The 25,279-nt window shown below is 45.9% G+C and overlaps 1 long non-coding RNA gene and 1 pseudogene across 1 annotated transcript; one reads left to right on the forward strand and one right to left on the reverse strand.

The window, feature by feature from the left end:
* LOC121003527 overlaps positions 1-25,279 on the reverse strand; it is a 1,246,211-nt pseudogene that overhangs the window by 438,938 nt on the left and 781,994 nt on the right.
* Positions 948-15,175, forward strand: LOC121003580. Its single transcript, XR_005779521.1, has 3 exons — positions 948-1,076; positions 14,780-14,929; positions 15,059-15,175. It is a non-coding gene; the product is annotated as an uncharacterized LOC121003580 (long non-coding RNA).

Below are 25,279 nucleotides of genomic sequence, written 5' to 3' on the forward strand. Positions count from 1 at the left end.
AAAACCCCCAGCGATAAGACACAGCGCGGCCATTTATGTGCTAACACTAGGAATAACAGAAGAGAAGTTTATTCCTCCTTTTCCCCCACAGCGGAAATCCTACATCTGCCCCGACATAAGATATCGCTGACATCATTTCTAATAACTGATATGGAGAAAAGGGACAGAGTTACCCCTAAACATCTCCTGAGCACACACAGAGCCCCGATACCAGCAGATTACATCGCCGGCTCTGCTACATGGACATGACAAAGACTCCGCTGTAGTAACTGAACATTACACATACACAGCTCTGCTACATGGACATGACAAAAACTCCGCTGTAGTAACTGAACATTACACATACACAGCTCTGCTACATGGACATGACAAAGACTCTGCTGTAGTAACTGAACATTACACATACACAGCTCTGTGCACACACTGATAGGAGTCTTCAGAGGCATATTACACATAAACAGCTTGGTTGTATGCACATACAGCTCAACTACACAGACATTACACGGATACAGCTCATCTATACAAACATTACAGGCTTACAGCTCTGCTACATACAGACTGGGATTCCACACAGCACAGCAGAGTCTCACACACAGAGCGGATAACCCTGGTCATGTGATCTCCATGACTCCTCCCACACCTGATCACATGGTCATGACATCATCACAGGTCCTGTACCTTCTCCTGCTGCACAGCCTGACTCCTCCCACACCTGATCACATGGTCATGACATCATCACAGGTCCTGTACCTTCTCCTGCAGCACAGCCTGACTCCTCCCACACCTGATCACATGGTCATGACATCATCACAGGTCCTGTACCTTCTCCTGCAGCACAGCCTGACTCCGCCCACACCTGGTCACATGGTCATGACATCATCACAGGTCCTGTACCTTCTCCTGCAGCATAACCTGACTCCTCCCACACCTAATCACATGGTCATGACATCATCACAGGTCCTGTACCTTCTCCTACAGCACAGCCTGGAGCCCGACTCCTGTACATGGTGGTAGAAATTACAGCCCAGGAGGCTCCATAGTGAAGGGTTGTCAGAGGAGGACACGCCTGCCCCCAGGTAAGTGGAACACTCATCACATCCACACATATAAGGCTCCACAGCCACAGAGATACACAGCTCCATCCGCCCTTAAGGCCAAGTTCACTCTTCAGTTATTTCCTTCAGTTATTGAGCCCAGACCAGTAGTGAAGCGACTCAGAGATCAGGTGTAATGGGAAGATCTGCACTTGTCCTGTGTTTTTCTCCCACACCAGGTTTTGACTCACAATAACTGATGGAAATAACTGATCAAATAACTGAAGTGTGAACTCAGCCTAATCTACAAATTCCAGAGAACATGAAGCAGGAAGTAAAGACGCAGCTTCTGGGGCAGGACACCAGCTTAAAGATAATAACATAAAATACTAATCACAAGAGGTTGGTTCTAGTATATAATGCATTTCAACAAAAGCCATGAGCAGGGGGCGTTATATAGAAGACATATCCAGGAGATCTCAGAGACATGGACTGGAGGAGGGGGCGTTATATAGAAGACAGATCCAGGAGATCTCAGAGATGTGGACTGGAGGAAGGGGCGTTATATAGAAGACATATCCAGGAGATCTCAGAGACGTGGACTGGAGCAGGGGGCATTATATAGAAGACATATCCAGGAGATCTCAGAGACGTGGACTGGAGCAGGGGCGTTATATAGAAGACATATCCAGGAGATCTCAGAGATGTGGACTGGAGTAGGGGACGTTATATAGAAGATATATCCAGGAGATATCAGAGACGTGGACTGGAGAAGGGGGCATTATATAGAAGACATATCCAGGAGATCTCAGAGATGTAGACTGGAGGAGGGGGCGTTATATAGAAGACATATCCAGGAGATCTCAGAGACGTGGACTGGAGGAGGGGGCATTATATAGAAGACATATCCAGGAGATCTCAGAGACGTGGACTGGAGGAGGGGGCGTTATATAGAAGACATATCCAGGAGATCTCAGAGACGTGGACTGGAGCAGGGGGCGTTATATAGAAGACATATCCAGGAGATCTCAGATACATGGACTGGAGGAGGGGGCGTTATGTAGAAGACGTATCCAGGAGATCTCAGAGACGTGGACTGGAACAGGGGGCGTTATGTAGAAGACATATTTAGGAGATCTCAGAGATGGGGACTGGAGGAGGGGGCGTTATATAGAAGACATATCCAGGAGATCTCAGAGACGTGGACTGGAGGAGGGGGCGTTATATAGAAGACATAGCCAGGAGATCTCAGAGACGTGGACTGAAGGAGGAGGCATTATATAGAAGACATATCCAGGAGATCTCCGAGACGTGGACTGGAGCAGGGGGCGTTATATAGAAGACATATCCAGGAGATCTCAGAGACGTGGACTGGAGGAGGGGGCGTTATATAGAAGACATATCCAGGAGATCTCCGAGACGTGGACTGGAGGAGGGGTCGTTATATAGAAGCAATATCCAGGAGATCTCAGAGACGTGGACTGGAGGAGGGGGCGTTATATAGAAGACATATCCAGGAGATCTCCGAGACGTGGACTGGAGGAGGGGTCGTTATATAGAAGACATATCCAGGAGATGTCAGAGATGTGGACTGGAGCAGGGAGCGTTATATAGAAGACATATCCAGGAGATCTCAGAGACATGGGCTGGAGGAGGGGGCGTTATATAGAAGACATATCCAGGAGATCTCTGAGATGTTGACTGGAGGAGGGGGCGTTATATAGAAGACATATCCTGGAGATCTCTGAGACGTGGACTGGAGCAGGGGACATTATATAGAAGACATATCTAGGAGATCCCAGAGACATGGACTGGAGGAGGGGGCGTTATATAGAAGACATATCCAGGAGATCTCAGAGACGTGGACTGGAACAGGGAATGTTATATAGAAGACATATCCAGGAGATATTCTAATCGCAAATTTTTATTGTGATTTTTTTTTTTCCATGCAAAAGGCTACATTAATAAGCATGTCATAAGACTCATAGTCTTGTCAGAAAACTATGAAACCAATAGATGGCGCTGTTTATAACTCAATAGCGCCATCTATTGGTTTTCATAGTCTTGTGACGCTGAAAAACAAGGCAGATTGTAACGGGGCGCCGAAGGCGCACTCGGTCTCCCATCAGCCGCAGACCTGCTGCTTAGCTTCGGGAGCGAGGATCTGTTTGGCCTCGTTCCCAGGGCGGCCTTGCTAGCTGGGAGGCTCCCTGCTCCTAGGTCTGCCTTGAGCGCCGAGCTGATCACTCGGTGCTCGACTTGTTTGTCTGTCGGTCATGTGACTGGCCACATCACATGACCCTCACTCCCCACTATAAATACAGGCGGCCTGCTGGCTATAGGTTGCCTGTGATTTTCGTCCTATAGGCTGTGTACTTCATTGTTTTTAAGCTACCTCTGGAATTGAACCTCGATCCGCCTCTTGACACCTCTTTTGCCTGCTCCCTGTATCTTGACGCTACCTCTCGAATTTTGACCTCGGCTTGTTTACGAATTTGTCTTTGTCTCTTCCCTTGTTCTGATGTGACCTCCTGGACTGACCTCGGTCGGCTAGTTGACCCGCCTTGCCTTCCGTGTTTGTTCTACCTCTTGTCCGCTTATTGTAACTTCTCAGTGGCTGTCCTCTTCCCTGCTGTCTCTTTCTCTCTGCTTGCACTTAGTAGGTTAGGGACTGTTGCCCAGTTGCGCTCCGTCACCTAGGGCAGGAGGTGCAAGTAGGCAGGGACAGGGGATCGGCTGGCAGCTCAGGGGGTGCACCTCCACTCTATCTTGATTCCTGTGACTCTACCCGTGAGACAGATTCTGCTCATTTGCGTGTATTTTCCATATTGCCATGTTTATGCAAATTAGTTTTTACATGACAAAACTGTATAGAGGTCAGTCCAGGAGGTCACGTCAGAACAAGGGAAGAGACAAAGACAAATTCGCAAACAAGCCGAGGTCAAAATCCAAGAGGTAGCGTCAAGATACAGGGAGCAGGCAAAAGAGGTGTCAAGAGGCGGATCGAGGTTCAATTCCAGAGGTAGCTTTCAAAACAATGAAGTACACAGCCTATAGGACGAAAATCACAGGCAACCTATAGCCAGCAGGCCGCCTGTATTTATAGTGGGGAGCGAGGGTCATGTGTTAGGACAATTAGAAAACATTTTGTCTCCCTAATGATATTGATCTAGGTGTGCAGGTCCACCTAAGCCATCCAACAGATCTGAAGTAACTTTGAGGTTTACTGGCTCTCAGTAAGATGAGAGTTGGTTTGGAATATCTCATAGTGCACAAGGCTGCCATTGTAAGGTATTGTCACGGGTGAAGTTGCAGATAGCTGAAACTTATAAATAAACGACCGACTGGCTTGATCCCAAACTAAGGAGCATATAGGTGAGCCCTTTAAAACCCTAAGAGCTCTCCCTGACTGCTATGCACATGCAAGGGTCTGAATGGTAGACGATTGCATGCCCACGTACCTAAGACTGTGTGACACCTGAAAACCCTATAATAGTGAGGGGACACGACCACCGGCTCCCTGCACTTAATACAGACGGAGTCAGGGTAACCTAGAATCAAACCAGCAAGGAAACACAATAAAGGAAAAGACTTATCTGAGCAAACAACAGCAGCATCAGCCTCCAGCAGTGAACACTTCATACAGGAAGTAGTATAAACTGCAAAGTGAGGCAGTATGGGATGGAATATAAAGGAAGACAATTAGTCTAAATAAGTGACACCTGGCAGAAGGATAGGAGATGACAAAGTGAAACCAAAACAAAGAACGTCATTCAAGAGGTAGAGAAGAACGTCTGTCAGACCTTCTCACAGAACTGGTGGTGACAGTACCCCTCCCTCTACGGGTGGACTCCGGACACTCAGAGCCCACCTTCTCAGGATGAGACTTATGGAAAGCCCTGATGAGACGCCACTGGGACCCACATCCTCTCCTCAAGACCATAACCCTCCCAATGAACGAGGTACTGAAGAGAACCGTGGATAATGCGAGAATCCACAATCCTAGAGACCTGAAATTCAAGATTACCATCAACAAAAATCGGAGGAGGAGGCAAAGAGTAGGGTACAGTGGGTTGGACATAAGGTTTTAATAGGGACATGTGAAAAACATTATTGATCTTCCAAGTCGGAGGAAGATCTAGACGGAAGGCAATGGGATTGATGACGGACAAGATCTTGTAAGGCCCAATAAACTTAGGACCCAACTTCCAGGAGGGAACCTTCAGTTTGATATTCTTTGTAGACAACCACACCAAATCACCTACATTCAGGTCCGGACCAGGCACACATCTCTTATCCGCCATATCTCTTATAGCTTTCACTCATCCTCTTCAGATTACCCTGAATTTTTTGCCAAATAAATGACAAAGACGAGGAAAATCTCTCCTCATCAGGTAAACCAGAAGACCCCTCTCCAGAGAATGTCCCAAACTGCGGATGAAACCCATATACACCAAAAAATTTTGACTTTTCAGAGGACTCCTGGTGACGGTTATTTAAAGCAAACTCAGCAAGGGACAAAAAAGAATACCAATCCTCCTGATTCTCCGCCACAAAACAGCGCAGATATGTCTCCAGATTCTGATTGACGCATTCGGTCTGACCATTCGACTGCGGGTGAAAAGCAGAAGAGAACGACAACTGAACCCCCAAGCGAGAACAGAAGGCCTTCCAGAATCTGGAAACAAATTGCGTGCCCCTATCAGAAACGATGTCTGAAGGAATGGCATGCAATTTAACAATGTGATCAACAAGCGCTTGCGCCGCGTCTTAGCATTGGGTAACCTAGGAAAGGGAATGAAATGCGCCATTTTGCTAAAACGGTCCACTACCACCAGAATCACAGTCTTCCCGAGGAACGAGGCAGGCCCGTAATGAAGTCCATGGACAGATGCGTCCAAGGACGGGAAGGAATGGGTAACGGGAGGAGAGGACCCGATAGCCATGAATGAGGGACCTTGGCACGAGCGCAGGTCTCGCAGGCTGCCACAAAACCCTCAACCGTCTTATGAAGAGCCGGCCACCAGAATCTCAGAGCAATGAGATCCACTGTGGCTCTACTCCCCGGGTGCCCAGCAAGGACAGTATCGTGGTGCTCCTTAAAAACCTTGTGTCGTAAAGCGAGAGGCACAAACAACCTCCCAGGAGGACAAAGATCAGGAGCCTCTGCCTGGGCTGCCTGAACCTCTGCCTCCAAATCAGGATAAAGAGCAGAGACGACAACCCCATCAGCTAAAATGGGTCTTCAAAGTTCCCCCTCCAGGAAAACAACGTGACAGGGGATCCGCCTTCACATTTTTAACCCCAGGGCGGAACGTAACAACTAAATTAAACCTAGAAAAGAACAAAGACCATCTGGCCTGTCTTGGGTTCAGACGCTTGGCTGATTCCAAGTAGCCCAGATTCTAATGGTCAGTAAACACGGTAATAGGGTGTCTGGCTCCCTCTAACCAATTGCACCATTCCTCAAAAGCTAATTTGATGGCCAACAACTCCCTATCTCCCACATCGTAATTTCTCTCTGCAGAGGAGAGTTTCCTTGAGAAAAAGGCACGCGGTCGCCATTTGGCAGGAGAGGGACCCTGAGATAAGACCGCACCCACACCCACCTCAGACGCATCCACCTCAACAATAAACGGTAGAGAGACATCAGGTTGTACCAAAATGGGAGCGGAAGCAAAACTTTCTTTGATACTAGAAAAGGCTTTAAGCGCATCTACCGACCACGAGGAAAAATCCACCCCCTTTTTAGTCATATCAGTGAGTGGCTTAACAGAGGAATAATTCAAAATGAACTTTCTGTAATAATTGGCAAAACCCAAAAACCGCATCAGCGCCTTTTGATTCTCAGGAAGCTCCCAATCAAGCACAGCGCGGACCTTCTCAGGGTCCATCCGAAAACCAGAAGTGGAGAGAAGAAAACCAAGAAATTGAATCTCCGGAACCGCAAACACACATTTTTCCAGTTTAGCGTACAATTTATCCTCCCGCAGAATCAGCAGGACCTGACGTAGGTGGTCCCGATGAGTCTTGAAATCAGGAGAAAAAATCTAAATGTCATCTAGATACACCAGTACAAATTTCCCCATTAAATGATAAAAAATGCTGTTCACAAAATGTTGGAAGACGGCCGGAGCATTCATCAAACCAAAAGGGCATAACCAAATTCTCGAAATGACCCTCAGGGATATTGAAGGCCGTCTTCCATTCGTCCCCTTCCCTGACCCTGACTAGGTTGTATGCCCCTCTTAAATCCAACTTAGAAAAAACTTTAGCCCCAACAATCTGGTTAAACAGGTCCGGGATCAGAGGAAGCGGATATGGGTCACGAATCGTGATACGGTTAAGCTCCCTGAAATCCAGACAAGGTCTTAAAGCATCTTTTTTCTTAACAAAAAAAAAAAACAGCGACAACAGGTGACTAGCGACTCTTTCAGGTTGGGAGAGATTGTATAAACGTGATTTTGTCAGCTTGGCGCCTGGGATGAGATTAATAGGGCAGTCGTACTCCCGGTGAGGGGGCAACTCCTGGACACCACTCTCGGAAAACACATCAGAAAATTCAGAGAGAAAAGATGGCACAGTCTTGGTAGAAACCTCTGAAAGAGACGCCGTGAGGCAATTCTCTCTGCAAAACTCACTCCAACCATTTATTTGCCTTGCTTGCCAATCAATGGTGGGGTTATGTTTAGTGAGCCAGGGTAGCCCCAACACTAGAGGAGTAGGTAATCCGCTTAGGACGAAACATGACATATCCTCAACATGAGCGTCACCCACAGTCAAACGGATATTGTGAACTATGCCCTTGAACGATCTTTGAGAAAGTGGAGCGGAATCGATAGCAAAAACAGGTATATCCTTTTCCATAGTGCACACCTGGAAACCATGCGTTGTTGATTATCAATGAGATTGGCAGCTGCTCCACTATCTACAAAAATCTCACAAACAATGTTTTTGCTGTCTAGCGCCACCCTGGCAGGTAGGAGAAAATGGGAACTACAAGCAAATGGCAAACCTTCAATTTCCGCATCGACCTTGCCAATAGTAGCAAATGGAAAGTTTTTAGAGGGTTTATTTTTTTTTTTTTTTTTTCTATTACCCTCAGAAAACTCCACGAATCTCCTATCGGGGCAAACATTAGCCAAATGATTTATACCCCCACAACAGAAACAAACCCTCCTCTAAGAGCTGAATCCTCTACTATCAGCGGCAAGCAAACACAGCTGCATGGCCTCCTCCTCAGAGGGGATTGAGACAGCCTGAGACCCCTGCGCACTGAATGAGAAAGTCCCACTGTCCTTGGGCTGAATATGACAGGAAAGAGTAGTCTTCTCTCTCTCTAAGACGCCTGTCAATACGAACAGCTAGAGACATGGCAGACTCTAACGACGCTGGTCTCTCATGAAAAGCAAATGCATCTTTCAATCTTTCTGAAAGACCATGGCAAAATTGACTTCGGAGTGCAGCATCATTCCAACCAGTATCAGCTGCCCATCTCCGAAATTCTGAACAATATATCTCTGCGGACTGTTTACCCTGGCATAAAAGACGCAGTTTAGATTCAGCCAGAGCAATACGATCCGGGTCATCATATATCTGCCCCAGGGCTACAAAAAATTCATCCACCGATCGGAGGGGTCGTGCCCCCACCGGCAGCGAAAAGGCCCAAGACTGAGCATTATCCCTGAGTAGCAAGATGATGATCCCCACCCTCTGCTTCTCATCACCAGAGGAATGGGGAAGTAGGTGAAAATGGAGTTTGCAAGCCTCTCTAAAGCGAACAAAATTCTCACTACCCCCGGAGAACATATCCGGAAGCGAGATCTTAACACCAGCAGAACCGGTCACCTGAAACTGAGACACAGTTTTACGGAGATCTGCTACCTCCAGCGAAAGACCTTGCATGCGGTCAATCAAGGCTGAAACCGGATTCATGCTTAAGACGGTTATGGCGGTTTATAATGTCACGGGTGAAGTTGCAGATAGCTGGAACTTATAAATAAACGACCGACTGGCTTGATCCCAAACTAAGGAGCATATAGGTGAGCCCTTTAAAACCCTAAGAGCTCTCCATGACTGCTATGCACATGCAAGGGTCTCAATGGTAGACGATTGCATGCCCACGTACCTAAAACTGTGTGACACCTGAAAACCCTATAATAGTGAGGGGACACGACCACCGGCTCCCTGCACTTAATACGGACGGAGTCAGGGTCACCTAGAATCAAGCCAGCAAGGAAACACAATAAAGGAAACAACTTATCTGAGCAAACAACAGCAGCAGCAGCCTCCAGCAGTGAACACTTCATCCAGGAAGTAGTATAAACTGCAAAGTGAGGCAGTATGGGAGGGAATATAAAGGAATATGATTAGTCTAAATAAGTGACATCTGGCAGAAGGAAAGTAGATGACAAAGTGAAACCAAAACAAAGAACGTCATACAAGAGGTAGAGAAGAACGTCTGTCAGACCTTCTCACAAAACTGGCGGTGACAAGTATGCTGGCTGTTATCTCTCTCATGGATAGATTGATGGCTTGCATAAACCTGGATTTTGGCATATAGCCTATGTGTGGTTGTCTATTGTATGTCGTACATAATAGGAGCCTAAGACGCATCCAGCCATCCTTTTAATGCTGTTTCCAAACCATTTTGATGGGGTTGCCATCATTTTCTAACCTTTTTTGTGAACTAGACACCCTTATTTCTTTAGAGCAGAGGGTGTCTGGTTTGATGCTCGGGTCTCCCATTGACTTTCATTATTTTAAATTGTACTCGAGCACCCGAAGCATTCGGCCGAACACTCGGATCTGCCGAGCATAGCGATGCTCAAGCCAAACAGCAGTTCGGCCGAGCATGCTCGCTCAACACTTCTTCTTGTAGGGGGAATATAATTATATTGTGGTCACTATTACCTAGTGTTTCTCGAACAGTAACATTTCCAACAAGCTCTGCATCATTAGAAATTACCAGATCCAACAGAGCATTGCCCCTAGTGGGAGCTTCTACAAACTGGCCCATAAAGTGGTCCTGCAGCAAGTTGAGGAATCTTCTCCCCTTTGCAGTTGATGCAGAACCATGACCCCAGTCAATGTCTGGGAAATTAAAATCTCCCATTATGACCACTGTACCAGCCTGTGCCGTCCGCTCTATTTGGTTATACAGTTGCATTTCTATCTCTTCTGTGATGTTAGGGGGTCTATAGATTACACATTATTTGTTTAGTGTTTATATCCCTTTGAACTTCCACCCATAAGGTTTCCACATCCTCACCATCAATTGCCTCTTTCACACTTGTCTTCACATCACTCCTCACATACAGGCACACACCACCACCTTTTCTATTGACCCCGTCTTTCCTAAATAGTGTAAAACCCTCAATATTAACAGCCCAGTCATGTGTCCAACCATGTCTCAGCCACACCAACTACATCTATGTGTTCTTCTAGTACCATAGCCTCCAGCTCCCCCATTTTGCTAGCTAGACTTCTGACATTTGGGAAAAAAAAACATTTTAAATTACTATTACCTGTAAAGTGAATATCTATCTGTGATTTTTGGGTTACTTTGGTTGATGTTTGTATGTAACAGGTTCTTGTTACCAGCAGCTCTATTTTTCATTGGTGTATAGTTCTGCCCAGTCTTCTCCCTACTTTCCTCACTAACCCCAACCCCCACTAAATCCCTACTTTCCCCTTATATATCCCACTCTCTATCTGAACTATCTACCTCCTTATTAGTATGACCCCCCACCCTCACCCCAGATCCTAGTTTAAAAGCTCCTCCAACCATATAACCATTTTTTCCTCCAGGACAGTTGTACCCTCTCCATTAAGGTGCAGCCCATCCCTACTGTAGAGCCTGTAACCAACAGAGTAGTTGGCCCAGTTCTCCATGAACCCAAACCCTTCCTTCCTGCACCAGGCCACTTATTTAACCCCCTAAGCTCCCGCTGTCTCTCTGGTGACACTCGTGGCACTGGTAGTATTTCTGAAAACATTACCTTGGAGGTCCTGGACTTGAGCTTCTCTACTAGTTCCCTAAAATCATTTTTAAGGACCTTCCATCTCCCCCTGACTTTGTCATTGGTGCCAATGTGTACCATGACCGCCGGGTCTTCCCCCGCCCCACCCAGCAATCTGTCAAAACGATCCGCAATATGCTGAACCCGAGCACCCAGAAGACAACACACTGTTTGGCATTCACAGTCTCGGTGACAGATGACCCTGTCTGTCCTCCTAATAATAGAGTCCCCTACCACCAGCATCTGTCTGACCTTTGCTGCACGCCTTTTCTCATCCTTCCTGCTCCCCAAGAGTGCCTCCATTAGTAGAATAGCCCTCCAGTATTAATAATGCCCTCACATAGCCCCCAGTATTTATACTGCCCCCTACTGTTATAATGCTCTCCCTGAAGTTCCCCCAGTATTTATACTGCCCCCTACTGTTATAATGCGCCTAGAGTGACCCCAGTAGTTATATTCCCCCCTTTAGTGAAATTATAATTCCTCAGCCTCTCCAATATACAGACCCATATAAATAATAATAATAATATTTATTTATATATATAGTGCCATCATATTCCTCGGCCCTTTATTAGGATTCATGTACAAAACAAAAGTAACTGGCTCATATACAACTGAAACACTAGGAGTCAGGGCCCTGCTCGCAAGAGCTTACAATCTATGAGAAATTGGGGGTGACACATAAGGTAGTTGATTATGATAAGTAGGATTCGAGCCATTATTGAACTGACAGGAGTGGTGCCGGCCGATCTGCTTCAGGATTGGGATTGCTAGAGGATTGAGTTTAGGCCAGAGGAGTTGGTGGGGGAGACGTTTAAAGGTGGAGAAGTTGTGAATTGACCTGATATTCTGGGGCAGAGTATTCCAGAGAGTAGGTGCAGCTCTAGAACTTGAAGACGGGAGTGAGAGGTACGAATTATGGAGGTTATTAATCTTAGGTCACTAACAGAATGGAGAGCATGTGTAGGGTGGTAGATGGAGATAAAGGAGGGGATATATGGAGGTGCAGCACTGTGGAGAGCTTTGTAGGTGAGGGTGAGAAGTTTGAACTGTATTCTGTGGTGGATGGGAAACCAGTGAAGTGACTGGCACAGGATAGTAGCATCAGTTTAAGGGTTGGATAGATAGATGAGCCTAGCTGCAGCATTTAGAACAGACTGAAGGGGGGAGAGATTAGTGAGAGGGAGACCGATTAGTAATGCGTTGCAGTAGTCAAGACGAGAATAAATCAAGGCAACAGTAAGAGTTTTTGCCGTTTCCACCGTAAGAAAAGGGCGGATTCTGGCGATATTCCTGAGGTGCAGACGACAAAAGCGTGTAAGTGATTGAATATGGGGAACAAAGGAAAGATCAGAGTCAAATGTGGCCCCAAGACAGCGGGCATGTTGGACAGGAGTTATGATAGTGCTGCAGACCTCAATTGAAATATGAAGTTTTGGTGGGTTAGTAGTTGGGTGAAAGACAAGAAGTTCAGTTTTAGATACAGAGAGGACATGATGTTAGAGACAGCTGCCAGACAGTTACTGGCGTTTTGGAGTAAAGCAGGGGTGATGTCAGGGGATGAAGTGTATAGTTGGGTGTCGTCAGCATAGAGATGGTATCAAAAGCCAAATCTACTGATAGTCTGTCCGATGGGGGCTGTGTAGAGGGAGAAGAGTAGAGGACCTAGTACTGAGCCCTGAGGAACACCAACATGAATAGTAAGAGGAGAAGAAGAGCCAGCGAATGATACACTAAAGGAACTGCCAGAGAAATAGCAAGAGAACCAGGAGAGAGCAGTGTCCTTAAGGCCAATTGAGTAAAGCATGGTGAGGAGGAGTTTATGGTCTACGGTATCAAACGCTGCAGAGAGATCCAGCAGAATCAGTAGAGAATAATCACCATTTATTTTTGCTTTTAGGAGATCGTTAGACACTTTAGTAAGGGCAGTTTCAGTAGAGTGAAGAGGGTGAAAGGCAGATTGTAAGGGGTCAAGAAGAGAGTTTGCAGAGAGATAGCCCCTCAACATTCAGTCCCATGTAAATAACATCATTCCCTCCCACAGCCACTATCAACATACAGTCCCATGTAAATAACATCACCCTGCCCAGCCACCTCCAACATTCAGTCCCATGTAAATAGCATCACTCCAACCTCTCCAACATGCAGTCCCATGTAAATAACATCATTCCCTCCCACAGCCACTATCAACATACAGTCCCATGTAAATAACATCACCCTGCCCAGCCACCTCCAACATTCAGTCCCATGTAAATAGCATCACTCCAACCTCTCCAACATGCAGTCCCATGTAAATAACATCACTCCCCTCAGCCCTAACAAACAGTCCCAGTTAAATAACCACAACCCCCCCATTACTCTGCTCTCACACCAAATCTTTCCCTTCACTTACCTCTCCTCATGTAGCAGACCTCTCCACAGGTTCTTCCCGAGGACTTCTCTTCACTGCATAGCGTCATCTTCTCCTTCACTTGTCACATGATGGTGACATCATCGCAGGTCCTCAACCACTCCTTTCAGCACTGATCTCATGGACTGTGATGTCATCACAGGTCCTTCAGCTCTTCCAATTTATTAGATTCAATTGTATTACCATCCTGAGGACAGCAATACAGTTGTATCTATCTGGCAGGCAGTACATTTGGGACCTGAGACAAAACATCTGGGGCCCAAGCCCCGAATGTTTTAACCTAGAAATGCCTCTGCCCCTGCCTTTCTGTAAGTGTGATTTTCTCCTCCTTATCTTTTCTATGAGGTCGGGAGCTTAAAACAAACATAGTGTGAAGTAAGGAAATGGACATCACAGCAATACAGTGATGGCAGATTTCACAGAAGTGATATGTTCCTTGCTTCTTAGTGAAATGCATCTAGCTGTGCAGCTGAAACAGGGAATAATATGTCCGAAAAATACATTAGGGAAGCCCAAAAAAGAAGCACAGCGATTATACAAACTTTATTGAAAACATTCTACATTTTTTAAACCAGCACCTGGATCTGAATACTTTCATATTAGCATGTAATTAAACATTTTGTGTAACCGTATATGTATGTATCTGTATAAGACCCACCTGCTGATTGTTCAGGGGTGTTGGGAGTTGAACCTCTATATTGAGCTCATATTGATGACCTATCTTGAGTACATGCCGGAGAAACCCTTTAATGATCGCTGTATTTCGTCATGCTTCTTGTTAAAAATAAATCTATTAAACTACAACATCTGTGTGGTCGTGAGGAGCTGCCAAAAACCAAATCTGCCAACCCAATGTCTGTCTAGATACTAATAATAATCTTTATGTATCGCCAACATATTTCGCAGCGTTTTATAATTACCCTGATAGGACATGTAGAACCCCCCACTGCTCTAGCACTGAGGCTCCTGTGGTCTCCTTCAGTTTGTTTACATCACTGCAACGACAATATTGGTTGGAGCTCTGATGGCGGTATGTATGTCACCTGACCATTGAGGCCTATGATGGTCAATGGTGGTCACGTGCTGTTCATACTGGCATCACTGAAGACGTCTTCTATTGGCTGTAGGGTCATGTGAAGGTGTGACATACCTTGAAATTGCCTTGACCTCACACATGTTTCGATCACTATAAAAAGAGAGAACACAACATCTACACTTTATTATCTCCTCCCATGTCTCCTCTTATCTCCAGTTATTGTATTTTACATGAGATTTTGTAGGATGTTTCATCGTCTCATCTTCTTTTCATTCAGGTTCCTACAATATAGGATCTTCTCAGTGGAGATCTTCTATATAATATCCTTCTTCTGATTGACCTATCAAGGATGGATAGGGACAGGGACAAGATGGCAGAGAGGATAATAAATCTCACCCTAGAGATTCTCTTCCGGCTTACTGGAGAGGTGAGAGATTCTGATGATGTCACATTACATCATCATATCTATGTTACTAACAGATGGACATGACTGGAGAGGTGAGGGACTCTGGAGATGTATGGAGTGATATTTATTACTGTGTCTCTCCATAACCAGGACTACACAGTGGTGAAGAAGGCCTCTATTGAGCGCTGTCAGGACCCTGTGTCTGAAGGATGGGGAAGAACCCTGAGCCCAATCACAGGGCCTCCTTCTCACCCCCTGATACATGAGGAAATAAATAGAGAGAAGATCCTAGAACTCACCAACAAGATGATTGAGCTGCTGACTGGAGAGGTGACATTGCTGGGAGTGCTGGGACATTATACAGGAACGCTATGAAGGGATCTGGTTGATGACTGTATCATTGTGTTGTCAGGTTCCTATAAGGTGTCAGGATGTCACCGTCTATTTCTCCATGGAGGAGTGGAAGTATTTAGAAGAACACAAAGATCTGTACAAGGACATCATCATGGAGGATCACAAGCCCCTCACATCACCAGGTAATAGACATGACTAAATACACACGTCCTCTCATTATCTGTCTGTACGGAATGAATTCAGTCACTGGATGTGTTTCCTACAGTTAAGGAAGAGATAACAACACCGGAAAGATGTCCCAGTCCTCTTCTTCTAGAGGATGGTTCAGAAGAACATCACAATTTACCACAGGATGATCAGGTAGATAGAGATAAGGTCTCATGAAATGTCCCTTATGATCTGTAGAAGACTGTGAAGATCTTGTGTTCAGTCTTGTTTTATCCACCAGTATTATATGTTGTTGTTTTTTGGAAAAATATTTTTATTTAGTTCACCATAAATGTAGAATTAGGTACTATTTCAGGTGTAAAACGTAGGTGATACATTTTACATTTTTCTTTTAAAACATAATAATAAAACATACAAACTCTCCCGCCCCTCCCTATTCCCTAATCCCCATGGATGTCTGTTGGGATCTTACCGTTTTCCACTAAGTTAGGTATATGTAATATCTTGCAAATCATATTACATCCCTATATGCAGGTTACCCAGGGTTGTTTTTAAAATTTTCCTAGTATACCACTCCGTGTATTGGAAGGCTTTCATGAGGGATGTCATTTCCGTTTGTGGAATATGTTTGCTAATAAAAGTCTTCCATCTATGGAAGTGTTTCTGTTTCCAATTTGTCTATGTGCATGTAGTGCGACATTTGAGATACCACCTCATTTATTTGTGGTGTACTTGGTCTTAATCAGTGTTGTAAAAGACATCTTAAGGACACCAGCAGTGCTGTGTCCACTTTAAACTGTGGCTTGGGTTCTTCTATGAAGATATGAAACAGCAGTGGCTCTGGAGCTAGGCATAGGTTATGCTCCCATGTGCAAGCAATCCAGTTTAGGATGTTTTTCCAGAACCCTTGCACATAGGAGCACTGCCAAATACAATGCGTCAAATCTGCTCTCTCCAATCCACATTTAGGACACGTCTTAAGATGGTCCGGGTTGTCGGTCTTGTTAGAGAAACTAAATGCGTATATGGCTGAATGTATCAGCCGGAGTGGGATTCCCTCCACTGCTCACATGGAACTGCTTTGCATACTCTGTTCCACCCGTGTAGAGTTTCTTCAGGTTTTACTTTGATCTTAAGTTTTTTTTCCCATTTTTTTAATAGGATAGCCTCAACTTTCTTGTCTCCCGTTTCCCTGAGAAGTTGGTAAATGTAAGAGACTGCTTGGTGTTAGCAGGTCCCAGTGAACATACCAGTGAGGTATTGTTACATTCTGTAGTGACATCTAGTAGCCTCTGCCGACAGAAGTGAATCACCTGCTGGTATGGCAAAAAGTGTGTCCTGCTGAGGGTATATTTTCTGCAGATTTCAGGAAATGTAAGATATCTATTCTCTGAGGTCTGTAGAAGGTCTAAGAAAGTATTAATTCCCTTCTCTCTCCAAGTCTCAAACATCTTGTCATGTATCCCTTGGGGAAATTCAGGGTGGCGCCAGAGGCCCATTTCTCTGGAAGCTAGAAAAGGCCTTTTACCCAGTTTGCGCATTGCCCTCCAGGCTATCATGGTATCTCTAATAATAATCGAGTGTTTCAGGTGTGTTGGCAGAGTAGTTCCTCCTTGAATGCAACAGATTTAACAGTGGCCACGGAGAGGCTAGCTGTTGTTCCAGTAGGTGGTTAGAGTAATGGTAAGTCTTGTGTATCCAATCTATACAATGTCTAAAAAGACACTAGATATTATAAAGTTTCAGGTTAGGTATGTTTAAACCCCCTTTACTTCTGGGCAACATTAGTTTAGTTACAGCTATCCGTGGTCTCTTCCCAGACCGTAGGAAGGCGGTAAAGGTCGACTGGAGCTCTTTAATATCTGAGTGTTTCAGCAACATTGGTAACGTCTGGAGAGGATATAGTAATTTTGGGAAGCAGACCATCTTGATTAAGTGGCTTCTACCTGTTATGGACAGCGGAAGACCTTGCCATCTCCGTAGATCTTTGGCAATTGTTTTAAATAAAGGAATATAGTTTAGCTTATATAGGGAGTTGGATGTTTTCCCTAAGTAAGTGATATGTGAATCTGCCACTGGGATTTGATTACAGGTGTCGGGCAGGCGAGATTTCAGTGCTGATGTGTCCAGGGGTAATATTTAGCATTTGTCTATATTTAGCCTGAAACCCGAAACCGGTCCAAAGGAGTGTAAGAGTTTTAGAACTTTTTCCAGATCCTCTACCGGGTCTGCTATGAAAAGGAGAAGATCATCAGCAAAAAGAGAGGTGCGCACCTCCTTCTCACCTATTCTAATTCCCCTGAATTCCAATATACGCACCAGGGGCTCTAAGGCCAGATTAAACAATAGAGGCGATAGAGGGCAACCCTGCGAGCGCCTTTGTGTAATGTGAAAGGTGTGGAGAGGAATCGCGGGATAGAAACCCTTGCTTTGGGGGCTGTGTAGAGGGCAGATATAAATGTCCTGAAAGGGCCGAAGAGCTGCATGCCATCCAGTACCTTTTCCAACCAATCCCATCTGACATTGTCAAATGCCTTCTCCGTGTCAATCGCAATCAGCGATGGCACGGGGAAATTATGCGGTGTCCACTGTGCGACATCCAGCACCATCAACACCTTCCTTATGTTGGATACTGCGGATCTGTTCCTGATAAACCCTGATTGTGATGGTGTTACAAGACCTGGCAATAAAGGAGAGCCATGATTTTGGCAATTAGTTTGAGATCAACATTGATCAGCAATATTGGGCGGTAAGATGAAGGTTGTAGTGGGTCTTTCCCAGGCTTGGGATTCAGTTTTATATACGCCATATTGTCTGTGGTTGACAGAGGAGTGTCTGCCACGAGGCCATTAAAGACCCTAGTGAGGGATTCCTTGACTTCTTCCCCCAGGAACCGGGGCCTTATGTAGGTGTAGTTTTTTTTATGGCTTCAAGTATCTCACCCTCAGTGATCGGATCATTCAGTTCTTCGAATTGGGCCTGTGAGGGGGACAGAAGGGATACGCAATTTAAGAAGAAGTCTGACATGGGGTCCCGGGTTTTTATATAGTGCGGCGTAAAAATCCCCCAAAATGGAAACAATCTTGTCTGGGTTCCTGTGGACTACTCCATGGGCGTCTGCAAGACTTAGAATATGCTGCTGTCGCCTAGAGTTTTTAATCAGAGCAAATGGTAATCGTCCAAATTTGTTGCCACCCCGGAAGAACTTAGCCTCTGTGTTTGACATGTCAAGTTGCATCCTACATTCATATCACAATTCATATTCTCGTCTCGCTACCTGCTACTGGTGTTTAGTGTTTGCAGTAAGTGTGATTTGGTGGATTGTGTACGCTTTACGTAGGGTTTGGCTGATCTCGTAAAGTTGTTGTGTTACCCGCTTCTTGAGGCCTCATGTATATGCTATGATCCGGCTTCTAAGGACTGCTTTGGCTGTATCCCAATAAACAGAAGGCATATCTACATGTGCTGCATTGTCTCCTCTAAATTCTAGATACCAACCCCGTAGAAGATCCCTAAATTTGTCGTCTTTGGACAGAAAAGAGGGAAAGCGCCACAAAAAGTCACTGCCCCTCGGATGGTGGTCTAGAAGGGTTATAGATATGGGGGAGTGGTCAGATGGTATCTTGTCATGTATTAGAGAGTCGGTCACTCTTGATTGTAAGGATTTAGCGACTAGAAAATAGTCGATTCTGGACCATGAATCATGGGGAGGGGAATAAAATGTAAATTCCCTGCTATCTGGGTTTGTGACACCCCACGTGTCTATTGGTGCTGTGTCATTAAGAAACGAGTCTAAGACCTCATCACGTGTGTGGGGTATTGTTGATCGGTGGCGTGGTCCTTTTCTATCTTCAGCGTTTTTAACCACTGTGTTAAAACCCCCCCTAACTATTCGGTATGGTACGGGGTCTCTGTCCATCATGGTGGCCAGATCTGCAAAGAATTGTTTGTTTTCTCCATTACCATATACATTATATAAGCTGATCTCACCTGACCCTGTACGGTAGTTATATGTAGATAGCACCATTGCCCTCCATCATCAGCGGCTGAATCATGTATAGTATAAGCTAAGTTTTTATTTAGTAACACCAATACCCCTGCTTTGCGGTTTACTGATGGTGAGCCCAGTGCTTTCCCTACCCACATTTTTTCCAGTCTGGCAAAGTCTGCAGTTTGGAGATGTGTTTCCTGCAACTGGGCTATATCAGGCTGAAGGTGTTTTAAGTGTCTGAGAATTTAGTTGCGTTTTTGTGGGGATCGCAGCCCCTTGACATTCCAGGATATAATTTTCATATTAATGTGATCTAAGCATAAAATATACCATAGTGGTGATCGCTTTCAGACATCCTATAGGTTCCCAACAGTTCCTCTCTCCCCCAACCTAATTACAATAACAAGTGAATAGATGAAACATAACAGAAATATAAGTAGAGCGAAGGGCACCAAATAAATTCCTTGGGGCCTCACTTTTTTCCACATGTGGTAAGGCTACGATATTAGTAGTCTCCAATTTTCCCAGTGCTCCCTTCCTCGACTACCAGAAAATATAAGAGCAATAAATATATTATTATTTACCGGATTTAACGCCACTGAGGCCAGGGTGGATGGCTGAGGGATCTCCGTCAGTCCGATCTCAACATCAAGCCCCAATACAGATAAGCGAGAGATCCTCGAGTCATGGCCCCAACAAGACGACCCCCACACCTGGTTTATAATGTCACCGATGAAGTCCAGAGGTCAGGTCCGGTCTCTTTTGAAAGTTCAAGTAAGAGTGTCCCTTTAACGATGATTGGAACGTAGTCCTTTTTGTCTTTGTTCCATCGGGAGTTCCTGAGTGTTTCGTGTTCTTTTTTTGTTGGTCTGGGCTCCACCGTGCCCGTGCATGTCAACTGTTCAGTTGATCTTTGCCTTCCTGTGACACTCTTGTCGTGTATTTTTCTCCCAACTCTTTGTAAGCTTCTTCAGGAATGTTGTACATTATAGAAGAGCCGTCAGGGTTAAAAACCTTGAGAGTGGCTGGGTAGATTAACGCAAATCTGGTGTTTTTGCGATATAGTTGAGTGCAGAGGGATGAAAAAGCTTTGCGCTTTTTAGTGACCTCAGCTGAGTAGTCCCCAAATAAAGGAATCCTCATCCCCCGCAATATAACAGGTTCCTTGTTTGATTTGAAAGCTCTGAGGACGGCTTCTTTATCTGTGTAGTCAGGGTAGCGCACTATGAGCTGTCTCGGTCTAGTTGTTGGCGGTCCGTACCACGGAGATCAGGACTCAATCTATGTCCGCGCTCTACTTTGCATTGGCGCGAAATACCGCATATTTTATGTAGGTCCCCAGGAGGAATAGATTCTTGCAATCTCACCACTCTCAAATTATTGCGTCGGGACCTATTTTCTAGATCCTCTAATCTATCCCAGAGACGTTTGTTGTCTGCTAGGGTGTTTTGTAACTTATCGACTCTGTAGTATCTTCCACGACTTGAATCCTACTTTCCGCCGCTTCTATGCAGGTATCGTGCTGCTGCAGTGTATGCTGCAGCTGCTGCATAGCATTTGCAACTGAATTTGCCAAAGTCTCTCGTAGATCAGAGGTTAGATGTGAGGCTACCTCAATAGACAGTTTTTTTGTAGTCTATGTGGTTTGTCGGCAGCTCTTGGTTGTAGATCTCCGGTGGGCCTCCTACCTTCTCTGTGGGTTCGGATATTGTTGTGTGTTTCTCTGTCTCTTGCAGGCTTGGCGCCATGTTGGAAAGCTCAGCGTCATGTGGCGGCAGAGAAGTCGCTTTGGTTTTCTTGCTCATGTTCAAGATGAAACGGTCTATGCACCGTCTCAGGGTCGCAGACTTAAATCTTTCAGGTCTAGCAACCTGGCTTAATTATGTCTGACTTGATTCCTTTATCTAAGAAAAATTTATACTGTGGTGCCTGGCGTGTGCGCCTCATGGCCTCTGTGCCTGACGGGCTGCCTTATGGCCTCTGTGCCCGAACGGGTCGCCTCATGGTCTCTGTGCCCGAACGGGTCACCTCATGGTCTCTGTGCCCGAACGGGTCACCTCATGGTCTCTGTGCCCGGCGGGCCACCTCATGGTCTCTGTGCCCGGCGGGCCGCCTCATGGTCTCTGTGCCCGGCGGGCCGCCTCATGGTCTCTCTGCCCGGCGGGCCGCCTCATGGTCTCTGTGCCCGGCGGGCCGCCTCATGGTCTCTGTGCCCGGCGGGCCGCCTCATGGTCTCTGTGCCCGGCGGGCCGCCTCATGGTCTCTGTGCCCGGCGGGCCGCCTCATGGTCTCTGTGCCCGGCGGGCCGCCTCATGGTCTCTGTGCCCGGCGGGCCGCCTCATGGTCTCTGTGCCCGGCGGGCCGCCTCATGGTCTCTGTGCCCGGCGGGCCGCCTCATGGTCTCTGTGCCCGGCGGGCCGCCTCATGGTCTCTGTGTGCCCGGCGGGCCGCCTCATGGTCTCTGTGTGCCCGGCGGGCCGCCTCATGGTCTCTGTGCCCGGCGGGCCGCCTCATGGTCACTGTGCCCGGCCTAGTGGAGATGAGTGGTAGTTCAATCTATGCACTCTACTATCATGCCCCCCGAATTATATATATTTTTACACAATACTATATTTCCTACATCATTCGGTGGGTCGTGGGGTGCACACCGATTTATCCTGAGGTATACTGGTGAAGCCACTAATTTATTCTCTTTTTATATCAATCTCTGGAAACCGAATTACCGTTCAGTCTAATTCATATTTTCATCAGCACATTCTAACTCACCAGCAGTTTTTTAAAGTTGCCCACACACACACACTTCCATCAGGAGGTAGATTCTGTAGGTCTGTTTGTTAGCAAGCACTATCCCGTGCCAGACGTAGAATAGCGGTTCCCTGCCTAAAAAGATGCCCATGAGCAAACCCTCCCTACATGTTTCACCAGCGCACTGGCCTGATCAGGGGAGTTTGGGTTGTGCTAAGGGGAAGCTCTAGGACCTGCCACATTTTATTGTAACTCTGCACCTGCCTTTTGTTTTCCCATCAAATAGGGAAGCCCCTAAGGGCCAGGGAACCATTGAAAAAGCAGTATAGATTATTTTCATCAGCACATATAACGTCAACTCACCAGCAATTTTCTAGATGCTCAGATGCATCCGTACATTTTAGACCCTTTGATTATGGACACCTGGCAATGTGATCTCCAGTCTGACCACCAGTCCGAGGCTTGCTGACCTGTCAGACAGTAGATCAGTCTCTCCTGTGTGGCTGACGTCCTGTGAACTACAAGATTACAGCATCATTTATCAGATCCCTCTGGAGAGCTCCCTCCCCACCAGCTACTCCTCCTTGTCTTCTGTATGTCCCTAAACATATCATGCTGAAGATATCATTCCTACATTATCCAATAAACTGGGAAAAGCACATATTTAAATGATAAGATCCTGAAATGATTACCTTCAGAATAAAGATGAGCAAATCAAGTCTAAACTAATCAGATTCAGTAAGACCCCAGCAGTGGAGGAGATCTCTCTCCACACCTAGGTTCTGATAGGAGTGTGTATGTGTGATCTGAACGTACCTATTTCTCCTGTCTCCTTCCCCCGCTTAGTGGTGTGAGAAAGGAGTAAGGGGAGACCTCAGGAGTGGTCACTCCCCACACCTATGTATGACTGCTCACTAAAGCGAGTATTCACAAAATCGAGTGCTCCTCTGCTATTTTGGAAGAATCCAGTAGGTAGCCTGCAGCCAGACCACATAGAGACCACTAGACCTGGGACATATTGGGTAATCTAGATACCTATAGATTCACCGTAAAATACTTGTGGATCAACCCCCGACCAGAATTCATGTGCACTTTGAGCCAACACCTCACTCCAATATCCTATCAGATGATAGACGTGATCTGTACACCATAACATAATAGTGACAGTGGGACCCCCATAGTTTTAATGGATCACACTTGTATTTCCTTTTAGCATAAATAGTAAAAGTTATGTTTTATCTCAATAAGGGTGACCCTGTACAGGGACTATTTTTGGGGTTATCAATCCTCATTCAGTTTTTGTCAAGATCCCCTCTATCGTTTAGGGCGCGTCCCCGCTATGGACACATGGTATATCTGGACTGCTTCAACTGTATCTATACCATGTGACCGCATGGAACTGGAAATATGTGACCATAGCGGGGACGAGCGCTTCACGGTAAAGCCACCAACACTAGTTTAAAAATAGTCTACAGAGTCCTTGGCGACGGAGACAAAATTTATTTAGCAATGGGCAGTAGATGACAAGTTTAGGGACTGGACCACATGATCTTTGTGTAGAATTTACGCAGGGAAGAGAACAGAACCGGTGAATGAAGTATATTAGTAAGTTAACATGAACATATGGCCCTTCCCATAATGTGCAATTGCTCAGCATAGCAGCAGAATGCTATTTGGGGTGCTGTGCTGGCAATAAGCCTATGTAGCAACGCTGTAAAAAAAAAAAAGAACAGTTATAACTATGCCCTTACAGAGTCCATCTGAGTGAAAGAAAAGTTTAGTTGCTCTATAATTGTGCCTCTGTCTTTAAATTACAGAAAACAAACTTGCAACTTTGCTAGTACTGTTTAATAATCTGTCTGTACAGATCCCCTGACTTTTCATTTATAGGCCTCATAATAAAATGTCTGGAAAACGGAAGAGTACAAAACAAAAGACCCATGCCTCGTCCTCCCAGAGTTAGAATGTGGGTGGTAGTAGTGGTATCAGTACCTGCCAGGAGTAGTAGAAGTTGGCCACAGTTCTCCCTGGCTCATAAAAAAAAGTGCTAAATTATTATTGAGGGCAAAGAGGATAGGATTGTGGACTGGGGGAATTATGGGGGACATTACTATTACTGAATGCACTGTCAGAGGTATTATTAAAGAGGACCTGTCACCGCTCCTGACATGCCTGTTTTAATAGCTTCATGCATTCCCCATGTAATCACAGTTCTGGAGCATCTACTCTTATGGCTTTATGTTGTGTCATTCCTTTATTATTTCTACTATGTTATAAATGAATTGCTAGCAATCTGCAGTAAGGGTACAGAGGGGGGGGGGGGGTAACCAGTTGGGGGGTGTACCTGCACAGACTGACTCTCTCCAATCAGTGCTGCCATTTTCAGACTGTGCAGGTACACCCCCCAACTGGTTACCCCCCGCCCCCCCCCCCCCCCCCCTCTGTACCCTTACTGAAGGCTAATACCAATTCATTCTGAACGTCTAGCAGGAATAATAAAGGAATGACACAACATAGAGCCATGAGAATAGATCCTCCAGAATTGTTATTACATGGGGAATGCATGAAGCTATTAAAACAGGCATGTCAGGAGCGGTGGCAGGTCCTCTTTAATACTGGTAACACAGCCAGGACATTATTATTGCTGGGGGCATTTAGCTACTAGGACACTGTAGGGAGCCTTACAGGCTCTTTATAGCTTTAGGGGTTTAGGCGCTGATCGTTTAGACGTGATCAGCGGCAGTGTACTACAACCCATTCAGACATATAATGGGGAGGGGGGGCAGAATCAAGCAGCCGAGCCGGATGCAGCTCATGTGAAGAGCTCTGCTGCCGACCGTGCCTTCTGAGCCTTTCAAAGCTATCATTTTTTGCTGAAAATGGGCAAAACAGGCAAAGATAAACCTATAGACACTCCAGGCAGGCTTAAAGCCTCTGCTAGCCAGAGTGACCTGGATAAATTTGTAAGAAGAGCTGAACCCAGAGGCAAATCCAAGATGGCGCCCGCGCGCCGTACAAGCCCAGAGGAAGACAAAGATCCCGACTCAGAGAGAGAAGGTAACAGCGATCAGGAGGAGATCGTACAATCTGAAGACTTACCTATCTCACGGGAC

Source organism: Bufo bufo, chromosome 6 (assembly GCF_905171765.1).
Source record: "Bufo bufo chromosome 6, aBufBuf1.1, whole genome shotgun sequence".
NCBI lineage: Eukaryota > Metazoa > Chordata > Amphibia > Anura > Bufonidae > Bufo > Bufo bufo.